We start from the raw sequence: 16001 nt of genomic DNA, 5'->3' as shown, positions 1-16001 counted from the left end.
TCCGTCCCCTCGCAAATAAAATCCGTCCCCTCGCAAATAAATCCGTCCCCTCGCAAATAAAATCCATCCCCTCGCAAATAAATCCGTCCCCTCGCAAATAAAATCCATCCCCTCGCAAATAAAATCCGTCCCCTCGCAAATAAAATCCGTCCCCTCGCAAATAAAATCCATCCCCTCGCAAATAAATCCGTCCCCTCGCAAATAAAATCCGTCCCCTCGCAAATAAAATCCGTCCCCTCGCAAATAAATCCGTCCCCTCGCAAATAAAATCCATCCCCTCGCAAATAAATCCGTCCCCTCGCAAATAAAATCCATCCCCTCGCAAATAAAATCCGTCCCCTCGCAAATAAAATCCGTCCCCTCGCAAATAAAATCCATCCCCTCGCAAATAAATCCGTCCCCTCGCAAATAAAATCCGTCCCCTCGCAAATAAAATCCGTCCCCTCGCAAATAAAATCTGTCCCCTCGCAAATAAATCCGTCCCCTCGCAAATAAAATCCGTCCCCTCGCAAATAAAATCCGTCCCCTCGCAAATAAAATCCGTCCCCTCGCAAATAAAATCCGTCCCCTCGCAAATAAAATCCGTCCCCTCGCAAATAAATCCGTCCCCTCGCAAATAAAATCCGTCCCCTCGCAAATAAAATCCGTCCCCTCGCAAATAAAATCCGTCCCCTCGCAAATAAATCCGTCCCCTCGCAAATAAATCCGTCCCCTCGCAAATAAAATCCGTCCCCTCGCAAATAAATCCGTCCCCTCGCAAATAAAATCCGTCCCCTCGCAAATAAAATCCGTCCCCTCGCAAATAAATCCGTCCCCTCGCAAATAAAATCCGTCCCCTCGCAAATAAAATCCGTCCCCTCGCAAATAAATCCGTCCCCTCGCAAATAAAATCCGTCCCCTCGCAAATAAAATCCGTCCCCTCGCAAATAAAATCCGTCCCCTCGCAAATAAATCCGTCCCCTCGGAAATAAAATCCGTCCCCTCGCAAATAAAATCCGTCCCCTCGCAAATAAAATCCGTCCCCTCGCAAATAAATCCGTCCCCTCGCAAATAAATCCGTCCCCTCGCAAATAAAATCCGTCCCCTCGCAAATAAAATCCGTCCCCTCGCAAATGTTTTGCATTGCCTCGCAAAATGTGTGCTCGTCAGACAGCAAGCAAACAAAGGCCCAGAGGTGCCCAGCACCACTGCCTACTTCAGAGCTTTGCTTTTAGCATAGCTCACGTAAAGCTGTTTTCCCAGCTTCGCCAGTCTGCGCTGAGTTTTCCAGCAGTTGTTCTCTGCAGTCTCTGTAAATGTTACTTTTACTGTACGAGGACCCTCGATCTCAGTTTCAGTTGCATCACTAAACATCATTAAGTCATGTTTGATTTGGGGAAGCGACATCATGACACCATCACATTCAATGAGCTGCTTCATGTCTGAGCTTCAGCAAAGCACAGCTTATGCCAGTGAATGCAAGCTGTTGCATCATAATGCAAAACATTTGCGAGGGAACGAAATTTCACCAACCTTATTTTATTATTATTTTTTATAACCACGACCCCTTAGGGGCTTCGCATGATAGCAATGAGCTAAATATCATCATTTATAGTGTTTCTTTCTATTATAGTAGAGTTTTTTAATAGACCCCTGTAGTCATGCGTCATTCTGTAGTCCGCATTATGCCCATATTAGGAGCTCCGAGTCTAAGCCCCATTTCTCTATGGCCAGAATGAATAGTGTTTTTGAAAAATGGCCCCATCACCCTGTGTTAAATAAAAATGTTCAGAACCAGATACGTTTTGTGCTGTGTACACTTTTCTCCCAAAATAATAATAATAATAATAATAATAATAATAAGCTGTCTCAAACCTTTTTAAAAGCTTTGCAACTTTTACGTTTTTAATGCACTTTAGTGGCCTATATTGATATTCAGCATCACAGGGCAAATGACTGAAAAATCACACTAACCTTATTCCCATGATTTGCACTGAATGGTGTCAGTGATGTTTATGTAGTCTGGACCACATTTTATGCTACTTAATCACATTGAGCTGCTTGCTGCCAGAAGTAGTGGTGAAATTTGACCGGCAGTTTGAATGAGATGTGATTTATCAACATGCACTGCGTAATTGACTGGTCGAGCACAATAAGTCACAGTACAGCTACACATGCAGCAGGTTATTGCTTTGAATTATCTGAATGTTAAAATATTCAAATGTTAAAGCTGGAATATACACCACTGTTATCATATAACACTGTGAATCTCATAGAGGTGCTAGTAGGAATTAGCACTATTGCACTGGTCATTCCCTACACTGCTGAAAAATTCTGCAGAAAATTTTGAGAATTCTCTGAGAGAATCAGAATTTAACATTTTCCATCAGCTTTGTGCACAAAATAAATAAATAAATAAACTGCATTTTTCGCTTCCAAACTGATGTTTAGTGATGTTATGGTGTCATTCCTTGTAAAAACTACTGTCACATAAGTGTTGCTCACAACTTGTGTACTTTCAGCTTTTGTTTTCAGATGTGCAAGATCACGCTGCCCTGCCATGTAGAGCGTTTGACATCTTTCTATTTAGAAAAGCTGCAGCCTTTTCTCGACGTCTTTTCCTGCAGTGCTAAAAAGGAGCAACATTTCTTTGGAAAACATTGTTTGTATTTTCATGTAAAAGGCACATGAGGAAAAACTGTCACCACACTGAATTAAATGTGTAAATGCACCCCACCAAAAAAAACTGTAGGTTCTTGCAACTTGTCAGGTACCGACAAACTCTTTACGCTATTGAATGTAAATTAAAAAACATTCAGAAAACTTTAATTTCCATTTAAATGTAAAAACTGTAAGCCAATCATAAACCATAACAATCAATCTGTCTCTCACACACTGTAATGTGATTTAATTGTTTGCCCAAAGAGTGCCACACATTTTACACACACACACACACACACACACACACACACACACACACACACACACACACACACACACACACACACTTTGCAGTCTGCTAGTTAACTAAAGTAAACAGGAAGAATGTGAGCCAACTAACCTCAGCTTGAGTTCCTGTGGTGCCACTACTAAGAAATCCTTTAGAGGCTTGTGCACCTTAGAAGTGAGTATATCTGATCACTGCATAACCATATCAAATCACATCACTCAGAAGCGCAGGAGATGTCCATTGTCCCAGAAGATGATGCATTCTTTAACACAAGTGGTCTCAGGCATCAAGTTGGAACGATGCTGTTATGAGATGCAATGAGACATTTACCCATTCCTGACTATTATGTCTGATTCAGGCTGGAATGGAATAAATGAACATCTGAAGAGAAGACATACATTTGACAGCCACAGTATTAGATCAACCTTCTTTGGACACCTTATGATGTCTACCTACCTTAGATCCACTATACACACTACATGTCCAAAAGTATCCAGACACCCCTTTAAATTATGGCCTAGGCCATAATGCAGAATGCCAGGCATTGGCTAGAGAGGTATTAAAGCCTCCAGCACTGGGCTGTGGAGCCGTGAAACTGCTTTATCTAGAGTGGTGGTGCACCATCCAGACCCTTTATAATGAACTGCAATGGCATTTGTGATCCAGAACTTTTCATCCACATATCAGTTTCTTATCTAATGCCAGGAACCTTGTGACTGAATGCAATCAAATCCTCACTGCACTATTCCAACACCTAGTCTAAAGCCTGTCAGATGAGTAGAGACTGTTACTGCTGCAAAATTAGGGCCGACTCCATATAAATACTCTAGATTTCAGAAGAAGGTGTCTACAAACTTCCAGACAGTGTATAGTGTATATGTACAGTTGCAGACTGTAGTGGAAACAATGGTGCGCATATCATAAATAGACTGTAGCGCAACTCTCGCGGCACAATTTGTCAACTGCTCAACTGCTCATGCGTCATTGGGCAGTTTCTGAGATTATTTGGGGAGCGATCCAGGTTCAAATTTAGCAGTACCACTCAGGCCTGGTTAGGTCAGGTCACAGGAATGGGTTGGGTTTGGGCTCGAGTTTATGCCCCTGCACAACCTCATACTGTTCATCTGTTACACTTTGCTTTAGCTCTCATATTGATGCAATTTTGTTACTGCATGCATGGCATGCATATTAACTCCACTACTGAAGGGCATATTTACATATACCCATTACTAACGGGCATCCTGCCAGGTCTATAGCAGATGGACCAGTTGTGGGTGCCCAGAGCGGAGAGGGAGCCAAGGTATTGTGCACCATGCCTGCCTAAGGCCTCTGCCATTCTTTGCCACATAACCCTCTCCAGAACGTAGAGGGAAGCCTTGGCCACGCCTGCCTCCAACACAGAGGAGTCCACACACACTTCAGCCAAGAGGTGATATCAGCGGAACATTTTCATCAAGTTCAAGCCAAACAATCAGCCACTGTATTTACACTTAGTGAATTTACTCATGTAATTACAGATGCAGTTTAACTCCCAACTGAGGCACATGTCCAGGCCTGCTGTCAGCAAGGGCATGTGGTAAAAATCAAAGGCTTTCAATGTAAATCTTCAGACCGTTGTCTCATTACTACAGTAAACACCCAACGTTTTCCCTGTGAGAACACAAGTGTTCGAGAATGTCGCCATTATATGAGCTCCACTTACTATTTAGATGCTCTTCTAAGTTTTACAATTACAGATTGTAGTCCATCTGTTTCTCTGCATGATTTGCTAGTAAAGAGGATTTACCCTGTTTATCAGTCGTGAGGACAATCACAGGACCACCAAAAAGCAGGTGTTATCGGTGTGGTGGATCATTCTCAGCACTGCAGTGACAATGACGTGGTGGTTGTGCGTTAGTGTGTGTTGTGCTTGTCTGAGTGGATCAGACACACAGTGCTGCTGGATTTTTTAAACACCTCAGTGTCTCTGCTAGACTGAGAATGGACTACCAACCTAAAAGCCAGAGCTGACAACTGTTGAAGGACTAATGCGCACTGCAGCGACAGATGTGCTACAACTTTCCATCAACAAGGTGGACCAATACCAGCTGACAGTAAGTATACACAGTGTTCAGCAACTCCAGCAGCACTGCTGGATGTTTGATTTTGGAGGCCATGCTGCCGTGCCAATAGTTCAAATCAAATCAAATCATCAAATCAAAATTATTTGTATAGCGCTTTTTACAACGGATGTTGTTACAAAGCAGCTTTACAGGATTTCAGAAAAGACAAAGTTTCCACAGGACTGAAAGAATGTACAGAATGTACAGAAACCCCCCAGTGGGCAAGCCAGGGGCAACAGTGGCAAGGAAAAACTCCCTCAGAACTGAGGAAGAAACCTTGGGAGGAACCAGGCTCACCAGGGGGGACCCATCCTCCTCTGGTCAAACTACCTACAAGTGATTATACTACTAATATTAATAGCAGTAATATCGATATTAGGAATATCTAGGAGTCTATGAGAACATCAGCGTAGGGTGGGCAGCTCATCCAAGGTGGTTGGTGGTAGCTGAGGCGTGGGCAGCTGGTCTGAAGTGGGTAGCAGGGGGGCTCGGCAGTCAGTCGTCCTTCAGTGTCCAGCCGGACATGTGGGCGGTTGTATACTCGGAAAAAAAGCAGGTAAATGGGATTAGTTTTGTTCTATCCGTTTGTATATAAACAGGGAATGTAAACATTTACAGAGTGTGGCTAACGACTCCGGCAGATCTGACTATGACAGCTATACAATAGTTCAAAACCTTTCAACCAAACCTTCATTTTGAAACTATTGATTATATATTCTAATGAATATCTTTACAGGACCTGCGTAGGCCTCCAGCTTCATCCAGTGTGTAAAAACCTATGAGAACCCTTGGACTGGTCTCATGTCAGAAACTAAGCAATGTGGGACTTGGTCAGGGCTTGTTCTGAAGCTAACTGACATTAGAAGTTGGAAACAGGTTATGAACCTAACCTTTACTTTGAAACAAACATGAGTTTGAATTAGAAGACCTGTAAAGGCCTCCACCTTCAGCCAGTGTATACAAATCTACGAGAGCCCTCGGTCTGGTCTCATGTCAGAAACTAACCAATATGAGAAGTTGTAATCAGGTTTTGAACCCAAACCTTTAGTCTGAAACAAAAATAACTTTGGTTCAAAATTAAGAGTCATTGTGTCAGTGGACCTCGAATGTAGTCTGTACATGAAGTAGAAGGTCTCATTTGTTGTTTGCGGTCTTAGAGCGCCACCTACTGGTCCCATCACTTCATAATATGCGGCTTCACATTTTCTTCTGGTCTTCATAGTGGATAAGAGAGTCGTAGTTCGCCCGTTGTTAAGGAGTAAGATCGCTGGCAAACTACTAGTGCGTGCTCATCTTTACCTGTGAGCCCAATGACGTCGTTTCTTGGATTTAGATGTAGATTTTGCGGTTGTATTCTCACAAACCACACACGGCATCACGACATCATGCTTTTTATGTGTGATTTAATCTGTATGTAAATGTATGAAAACAGACTTTTGTGTACAACAAATATGTTTATGTACAGATGTCCGAAAAACAACGTCATTGGGCTCACAGGTAAACTGCATCGAGTAAGAGACCAATCGATTCGGCGTAGTGTGCATGCGTCCTCTCCAGCGCCCCCATCTCAACTGTTGGCGGGCAGCAAGACGGCTGAAGCAGTAAGAGGAAGCTCGACTGCGTCTCTGGTACAGCTTTCATTCTTCTCTCTGGTCAGTACAGTTGTTTAACAATGATTCGTTTCAAACGCTTTAATTGTTTCAGATGGTGTAATGAAGAGCATTGCCGTCGTGATCTTTGAGGGCAGCAGCGTTATACAGAGCAGGCCAAACGCAGGCCTGTCGTCTGGTTACAGGTCAACCTCTTAGTTTATGCTTTTAGTATTGAGGGGTTTCCAAAATCTGCTTGTTGATCATTTATTTTACTGCTTATCCCGTAATTCGTCGTGGACTTTTTTTGGTTAGCGCTGCGATTATGCTCCTTTTATTAGTGATTAATCAATATTCACATTTTTTAATGTTATGCTGTGGTGGCTTAACCACGGACATTTGGTGCTGGTTGTGAGTACATCCATTAAAGAGTATGTTGTTGAAATATTATACGTGTTTCTTCAGTAACTTGTAGCCTATGCTTGAATAATCATTGTTGGTGGATCGTGTTAAGCTGTCGGTGAGACTGCTAAGACTCCAGCGAGGGCTAAGTATAACGTTCCTTTACTGAAGTTACAGAGAGCTTCTTAAACTTGCTGAAGGTACAGATGGTTGTGAAGAAGCTCTTTTAGGAAAGCGATATTGCACTGGGCAGTAGTACATAGACGAAGTGTTTATCTAGTCGTAGCATTAGAATGAACTTTACCAGCGCAGAAGCTTGATGCTGCCAATCTATATAAAATTATTTTGAAATGAAAGTTTGCCAGTCAAGCTAGAGACAGACCACTATCAAGGGTCTTTATGTAATTGTAGTGCTGCAGGGAGCCATTCGGTTGAAACTAAAAGTGTTTGTTTGCTATTTCATTAATCTTTCTTTGCTATAGGAGAGATTTCTGTTCTTCATATTAAACTGTTATCATTGTCTGTGTTTGTCAGGTCCCATTAGTGGACATCATCAGCACTGCTCAAAATCTTGTGTCGATGCTGTCCAACAGTTTAGGCTCAGCAGGAGATGTCAGGCCAGCCAGACAGGGTAGAGCCGATCCTGGTGGTGGTCAGGGAGAACAGACAGAAATGGGCCAGTCCAGTCGCCATGGACAGTCAGTACACCAAGAAATAGCTAGGTGTGAGACAGGCCGGTTTGCTGCCTGATGTCACATTGTAGTTACACGGCTCTAAAGTGACTGAAAACGCTTTTAGGTCTTTTCCAGGGTTCTTCCAGGAGGAAGTGAAGGGGACAAGACGTTTTGCACCATATACTCATCCACGTCGACAGGAGAGGTAGAACTACGGCTTACGCTGGCTGGACTTGGGAAACGCTCATAGGTGAAAACATCACTCATTCAGAGGTATGATCGCATTTGTTACCTTTCTCAATTTGCTAATATTATTGTTAAATTAAATTGCTTTAATATGAAATGTAAGTAAATTTTGTTTATACAGTTACTGGCTACCTTATATAATTCACTGACTTTTTATCTAGGCAAAATGCATTTTATAGTTGTACAGTTACAGGTTGTAGTCCATCTGCTTTATAATCTATTAGATTTTATATGCAGTCTTTAGCAATGCTCTGACCTGCACATGACCATTATTTGGGCAATAGATCATTCTCAACACAGCAGTGACACAGACGTGGTAGTCTGGGCAGAGAAACTCCTCTATTGTTGGTCCACCTTATAAAGTTTGACATCAGCCAACCTGTTGCTGCACAATTTGTGTTAGTCGTCCTCTAGTCCTTCCTCAGTGGTGAGTTTCTGACCACAGGGAGACTGTTGGATGGATATCTTTGGTTGCTGGTATGTTCTTAGCCCAACAATGACACAGAGTTGTTTAACAACTCTAGCAACACTCCTCTCTCATCCACTGCAGGACACACTAACATGCCACTATGACAGTGTCACTGCAGGGCTGAGAAAGATCCAGCACTCAAATAATGCCTAATATTTGCAGTGGGGGTCTTGGCCAATAAAGAAAGGCTATAAAAACAGAGAAAGCTGTTGACTACAGTCTGTAATTGTACTGTAACCTGACTACAGTCTGTAATTGCTGAACCAGAATATGCACCTATATAGAAAGTGTACTTAGTAGAACAGCCGATAAATGTGTATACATATTAAATACTTACTAATAATAAGTCATTTAAAATATAGAACTTCAAATTGTGTTAATAGGTGTTACCAGTGCTCCAGGAGCCACTAGTGCAGGTCACAGGTTCCCAATGCTAGTCCTGGATTTTAGTGGTTTTCCTGCTCCCAACACATCTGTACTCCTCAGGGCTGGGTTTCCCAAAAGCTGAACGCTCTCCACCAGCTGATTATAAAACTACGTTCCTTTTGGAAAAACGAGGCCAAGCTCATAAACATCCACTTCCTGAGATGCAGTAAATCTGCTGGAGCAGGACAGCTGTACTGATTTGTGTACTTCTTCTGACAATGCGTGTAAAGGCATAGTTTTGTATTTCTGTTTTTTGGGTCATATCAATCTTCTGCAGAACCGACTTTAATAATCGTGAGCTAGTAGTGACTGTAGTGAGTTAGGTGGGACTGTGAGACCTACAGGTGTGAAGCACCTTTCTCTACATCCAGCCTCCACTGATAAGGATAAAATGCCTTATTAAACAGCGCCACCTGCTGGACTGAAACACTACAGTTAGTTTTTTTACAGTCATTGAAGCCTTTAAGTTCACTCTTTCAGTTCATTTTATACCCACAATGCTCTACAGCTGTAAAAACAAACATCTTAATACTTTAATTCCATCAGAACGTCAACATGAGTTCTTACAGCAGGAAAGCTCCAGATCAGGGGGTCTCAACCTTTTCCACATCCAGGCCAACTTGTTTGTCTCTAGTAAGCATGAAGGCCCACAAGAAAACAAACTCACCTTTTTACTTCAGTTTTAGGATTTTTTTAGCACGGTATGTCCACTCCTGCAAGATGTAATGTCCATCAGTGGACATTAAAATACAGAATGGAAGCAAATTACATGGAATGTTCTTAAAAGTTTGTTCATGATGTTGCAGGTGGGCTGATGAAACAGCAGGGCAAGAATATCTGGTTTCAAGTCAAGAGGCAAAAAATCTTTTGTGCTGTTTTCACAGACCTCCTTACAATGTTTTATGTTTGGAAATATTTTATACATTTAATATTTATTTATTGTTTTATAGCAACCTGCCATTGCACGTCCAGTATGGACCACTGGGACCCCCCCAGTATGAGCCTGAGGGTGTTTCAAGCATACAGTGGTTAAGAAACCTTACTCCAGATCAGTGCACAGTCACTGCAGTCACTGCTGGCCTTAATCAAGTCAGCACATCAACAAACCCATGATGTAGTGTTAAAGCAGGGAAACCTTCAGAAGCAGGATTCAGAACCTTTGAAGAGCATATGAAAAATTTCATAACTATCTTTAATAAACATCAGCAAACTGTACAAATGGAAAACAGTTTGGTGTCTCATTTATACAGAGAACTAAAGAATAAGACTCATTATCTTCTTATAACAAATCACAGAAAAACAAACGTCTCAAACAGTAACTTGACCTGAAAAAGCAAAGACACTTCTAATTCAAGCTAAAGTAAAAAGAGATTACAATCATTCTGGAGCATTTCTGGAGTGTTTACAGTGTAAAGTTCAGCTGTCATGTTCAAATGACGCAGAAAAATATAAATCAACAAAATACATTTTGTTCTTTTTTCGACAGCAGCGAGTTTTTTTTAAGGTGAAGCGAAATCCTCCTGTATAGTATCGTTTTGGAGATACCAGTTTTTGTTCTGACAGTGACATGAAACATCTGTGGACGTTGTGACATACTGTCTAGATTATAAACTACACTGCGCTGTCAGAGACTGCTCCCATGGGTGAGCAATCCTGTAGCCCTAGGTTTAAATATCCTGTAATAAAGCTGTAAAAGGTCTGGCTGCCAGTGCCTGCGCGCGACGCATCGCCCCTCAGTTAGGCAGGATATTCTGAACTCTCGTTCTAGAAACATTAAATCGAATATTTCTGCGAAGTGTTTTAAACTTTTGTGGTTTAAATACTCCAACTGTGTATTTATTTTCCTGTGTTGGTAATGACGAGCATTCTCACATAACGCTACTCTTAAACTGTCAGCTATATGTAAATATGCAGGTTAGATGCTACAACAGTCACAGCAAGCAAACTAAAGAAAACTGCTGTATCAGATGCTAAATCCAGTGTCCCAAACATGGCCTTAGAAGATAGTGCATAAATGAAGGAATCTTCAGCTGTGATTTTTAGTGAAAGCATCAAATAAAACATCTAAGGTGGAACTGCGCTTAGGAAGCACTAAATTTAAAGTGGCATTTCTTTTAAGGTAGCACTGAGTTTATGCTGGCACTGAATTTAAAGTGGATCTGTTTTCACCGTTTTAACTTTATTAGTTTAGATTATCGGCTTAGTTTGTTCAAACTTTCCCTTTCTAGTTTATATTTCATGCCTGATTTGATGTGTGGGATCAGACAGTTCACATCATGGATGATGGCACTTTTTCTTTAACTCTGGTTTGCATTTTATATTTACGTTCAGAAATTGGCGTCTACTGTCAATCAGGTCTCACTTTCATAGATCCACCAGGCACGTCTTTGACACCTGGAGTTTCACATTCCCTTACTACTAAAAACTTGAAAGCTGGAGAGATCTCAAGCCAACGTTACACCACTCGACTTTTACCACAATTTTAGCCCTGATTCTCATTCTGGGTCGAGTCTGAGCTGGTCAGTTCTGGTCTGTAGATTTTTGGGTCAGTTGGAGTCGACAGTTGGAGGGAGAATAGATTTGTGTGTGAGCTGCAGACTCAGATGGGTTTCAGACCAGTCTGAGTTTATCAAACGTGTGCTCGAGCGTAATCATCGTGTAAACCGGTCAACAACTCAATCTGAACTGACTCCTGAAACAGCCAATGAAAAAAAAAGTACAAGTAACCAAAGAAAAGTGGGGAGTCACTCAGGTGTGGCGCGAAACTATTAATGAGCCAAGTTTAAGGCATAATCGATTATGTTTACATCCACGATTCTCACTTGAACATGTTTAGCTGCTTCTTTGCAATATCAGCATGAGCAACAGAAAAAACGACTTAAAGTTTAAGTAATGTGTGATACCAACTCATTTACGGTATCGGTATCACCTCAAGTCACCGCACCATTGGAAATAAAGGTTCTGGGTGGTTTTTTAGGTCCGATTGTGAACCATAAATAAGTTTTTTCCAGGTGTAAAGTTTGCAGTTGTACCTTTTCATAAGTAAATGTTTTAAAACAGAACAGTAAAATAAAAGCCTGGAGGCGAGACGGGGTGTGGAGTCAGTACAGCTTAGAACAGATCATTTCAGTGGGTTATGGTTATGTTCCCTGACTAAAGGGACTGGTTCCACCCCAGTGAGAAGAGGGTTACTGACAGTGCCTTTATTTCTGAGAATGCAGGAACAAGCCAGTCTTTTAATAATCTGGTAGGACTTTAAAGGATGTGCAGTGTACCCAAGGTTTTGGGATTCATGGTTATTACTGGGGAAGGGACAGACTTTTTTTCCCTCTTTCTTTGTACACCATCCAGCCATGTTGATCGGGCGCTGCATAATATTCCTCCTTCATCACAGCATTACAGAAACAGCCCCCCGTCAGCACCACTAGCAATATAAGCAATATGATCAACCGCTCTCGCGCTACTGACCCCTGATTTCTGTCTGTATGTGGCAGATCATCTACAAAACCACACACAAATTCAGCAGCTGCTTGAGCAAAATGATTTCTGACTGATTTTTTTTGTTTCATTGATAAGCATGAAATCTTGGAGAAATCTTTTCAGGAAAACTGAATCACGCTGAATTCATGCCTTGGACGGTCACTGTGTAGACATGAATAACTGCTTTGCTCCTGGTGACCTGTATGGTGTAAACTCCACTTTCAGAGGGAGTCACTCCTTTCAGCTGAAGAGCAGATGTTAGAGATGCTCTGTTTGTATTCTGGCATGCACTCCAGTGAGCGTCTATCCACTGTACAGATCTGACCACTGGATCCATTCACTCCACCTGTCTTCTTCTTCTTCTTCTTCTTCTTCTTCTTCTTCTTCTTCTTCTTCTTCTTTCGGCTGCTCCCTTTAGGGGTCGCCACAGCGGATCATCTGCCTCCATCTTGCCCTATCCACTGCCTCCTCTTTTACACCAACCATCTCCATGTCCACCCTAACTACATCCATAAACCTTCTCTGAGGTCTACCTCTTCTCCTTCTGCCCGGCAGCTCCATCTCCAACATTCTTTGCTCAATATATCCACTATTCCTCCTCAACACATGTCCAAACCATCTCAACCTGGCCTCTCTGGCTTTATCTCCAAACTGCTCCACCTTCACTGTCCCTCTGATCTGCTCATTTCTAATCTTGTCCATCCTGGTCACTCCCAACGAAAATCTCAGCATCTTCATCTCCGCCACCTCCAGCTCAGCCTCCTGTCTTTTAGACAGAGCCACAGTCTCCAAACCATACATCATAGCAGGACGCACTGCTGTCTTGTAAACCTTCCCTTTCACTCTTGCTGCTATCCTTCTGTCACACATCAGCCCTGACACCCGTCTCCACCCACTCCATCCTGCCTGCACCGTCTTCTTCACCTCTTTTCTGTCCACCTGTGCTGTTATAAATTGCTGATATGTACAAAACCAGGACCAGAATTTCACCAGGCTTTATCTGAACTGACGACTTCAAAGCTGAGGAGAAAACCAAAGCATTTAGACCACTGGCTTCTGTTAGCAATGAATGGTGAAAGATCTGTCAGGACTCATGCTCCACTTGAAGAGCCACATCACAGATGTCCTTGTTATTGCAGGTGCATGTGTACCAGTCCCACTTGGTGAAATCAGCATCAGTCATGGCAAGAGAGATTCCCCTTCAGGTCCTGATCATGGATCGTCTGATAACCTCCTTCACCAAAACATCTCTCAGAGCAGGGCAGAGTAGCAGAGCCATGACGGTTCAGTGTTAGTGAAGGAGATGCTGGTCCAGAGCCTGGAAGAGAGAATGAAGACAACTCAAATGGAACAAATAACAATGAGGTAAAGAACATGTAGATAGCAACATGACAAGGGTCTACTAGAAAAGATGAGTTTTCATCTAAGATCTAAAGCACTTAACTTTATATTTCAATGTCACGTGATTTTATTAATCTGTATAGTATCTACAAGGCTGTGAAACAGTCAATATATCAGTAAATATATGCATCATCCTGTGTGTTTCACCATGTTCCAGATCTATAATGCTGGACGTGTTCCATGTTTAGTGTCTACCATCTTGTGTTCCACCGTGTTCTAGATGTACAATGCTGTGTGCTCCACTCTGCTCTAGATCTATAATGCTGTGTTCCACCACGTTCGTGGTCTGCTACTGTTTCATCACATCTGCTGTCTATTGTTTCCCCAAGTTGGTGGTCTACACGGTTCTGCATGTTTCACCATGTTCACTGTGTCCTATTGTGTGCTCCACCACGTTAGCTGTCTGCTGCTCCACCACGTTAGCTGTCTGCTGCTCCACCACGTTAGCTGTCTGCTGCTCCACCACGTTAGCTGTCTGCTGCTCCACCACGTTAGCTGTCTGCTGCTCCACCACAGTAGCTGTCTGCTGCTCCACCACGTTAGCTGTCTGCTGTTCCACCACGTTTGCTGTCTGCTGCTCCACCACAGTAGCTGTCTGCCGTTCCACCACAGTAGCTGTCTGCCGTTCCACCACGTTAGCTGTCTGCCGTTCCACCACGTTAGCTGTCTGCCGTTCCACCACGTTAGCTGTCTGCCGTTCCACCACGTTAGCTGTCTGCCGCTCCACCACGTTAGCTGTCTGCCGCTCCACCACGTTAGCTGTCTGCCGCTCCACCACAGTAGCTGTCTGCCGCTCCACCACGTTTGCTGTCTGCTGTTCCACCACAGTAGCTGTCTGCTGCTCCACCACGTTAGCTGTCTGCTGCTCCACCACGTTAGCTGTCTGCTGCTCCACCACGTTAGCTGTCTGCTGTTCCACCACGTTAGCTGTCTGCTGCTCCACCACGTTAGCTGTCTGCTGCTCCACCACGTTAGCTGTCTGCTGCTCCACCACGTTAGCTGTCTGCTGTTCCACCACGTTTGCTGTCTGCTGCTCCACCACGTTTGCTGTCTGCTGTTCCACCACGTTTGCTGTCTGCTGCTCCACCACGTTAGCTGTCTGCTGCTCCACCACGTCAGCTGTCTGCTGCTCCACCACGTTAGCTGTCTGCTGCTCCACCACGTTAGCTGTCTGCTGCTCCACCACGTTTGCTGTCTGCTGCTCCACCACGTTAGCTGTCTGCTGCTCCACCACGTTAGCTGTCTGCTGCTCCACCACGTTAGCTGTCTGCTGCTCCATCACGTTAGCTGTCTGCTGTTCCACCACGTTAGCTGTCTGCTGCTCCACCACGTTAGCTGTCTGCCGTTCCACCACGTTAGCTGTCTGCTGTTCCACCACGTTAGCTGTCTGCTGCTCCATCACGTTAGCTGTCTGCTGCTCCACCACGTTAGCTGTCTGCTGCTCCACCACGTTAGCTGTCTGCTGCTCCACCACGTTAGCTGTCTGCTGCTCCATCACGTTAGCTGTCTGCTGCTCCACCACGTTAGCTGTCTGCTGCTCCACCACGTTAGCTGTCTGCTCGTTTGCTCCTGACTATTAATGAACTTTATTGATCCTGAAGGAAATGTAGCAGCCAGTAGCAGACACACAGCACTGTACAGTAACCGGAGAGCACGAACGCAGTCGCCCACTACCAGAAATTACTCAGCTGAGATTCCCGCATTTGGGGAATTCGCAAGGGTGAGCTCCACTCCTGTGGAATGGCAGAGCCTCGCCCTGGGGGAACCACCTTTGTGATCATGGTATCAACCCTGCCAGGTAAGTAATACAGGTAACTACCACATTTCAGCGCAGAAATGACATCGATATGCTGGTGGCATGTTAGTGTATCGCTGGATGTTGGTCAAATGCAAAGCCTCAGTGAAACTGCTGAGTTGAGAGCAATATATGCAAAACAAGTGGTCAGTGGAAAAAATGGGTCCTGTGGTCAAAATCTGACCACTGATGAGGGTAGAGCTTACTTAATGCAAACTGTGCAAAGAAAAGGCTGCCATGCAATCAGTGTCACTGCTGTGCTGACAATGGTCCCCCACCCAAATAATATGTGGACAGTGATCAGTGAAGGTAGTTTCTTTCCATTGAGAGTGCAGCAACAGATGAACTACAGTCATCTACAAGAGTGTGCCAATACATTGTGTACCCCATAACGTGACCCATGAGTTGGTTAAAGCATTTTAAACTAAACACGCTTGAGCTCAAACAGATTGCAGTGGATCTGTTGTAATGTTATTTATGTGCGCTCT

At 43.5% G+C, this 16001-nt stretch overlaps 1 long non-coding RNA gene and 1 other non-coding gene across 3 annotated transcripts; one reads left to right on the top strand and one right to left on the bottom strand.

Annotated features, from left to right (window-relative positions):
• The first annotated feature begins 6049 nt into the window (after positions 1-6049).
• LOC108442855 lies at positions 6050-15395 on the top strand. Of its 2 annotated transcripts, XR_005131742.1 has the most exons (4): positions 6050-6683; positions 7821-7969; positions 13457-13682; positions 15320-15395. It is a non-coding gene; the product is annotated as an uncharacterized LOC108442855 (long non-coding RNA). The 2 variants fall into 2 exon arrangements; XR_001859085.1 differs by lacking the exons at positions 13457-13682; positions 15320-15395 and adding an exon at positions 9788-10063.
• On the bottom strand, positions 15363-15524 carry LOC119265828. The gene has a single exon (XR_005131759.1). It is a non-coding gene; the product is annotated as a U1 spliceosomal RNA (small nuclear RNA).
• Positions 15525-16001: the final 477 nt, after the last annotated feature.

This window comes from Pygocentrus nattereri, chromosome 17, assembly GCF_015220715.1.
Source record: "Pygocentrus nattereri isolate fPygNat1 chromosome 17, fPygNat1.pri, whole genome shotgun sequence".
Classification (NCBI taxonomy): Eukaryota; Metazoa; Chordata; class Actinopteri; order Characiformes; family Serrasalmidae; genus Pygocentrus; species Pygocentrus nattereri.
Note: the sequence above shows the minus strand (reverse complement) of the source record. Positions and strands in the feature narration are given on the sequence as shown.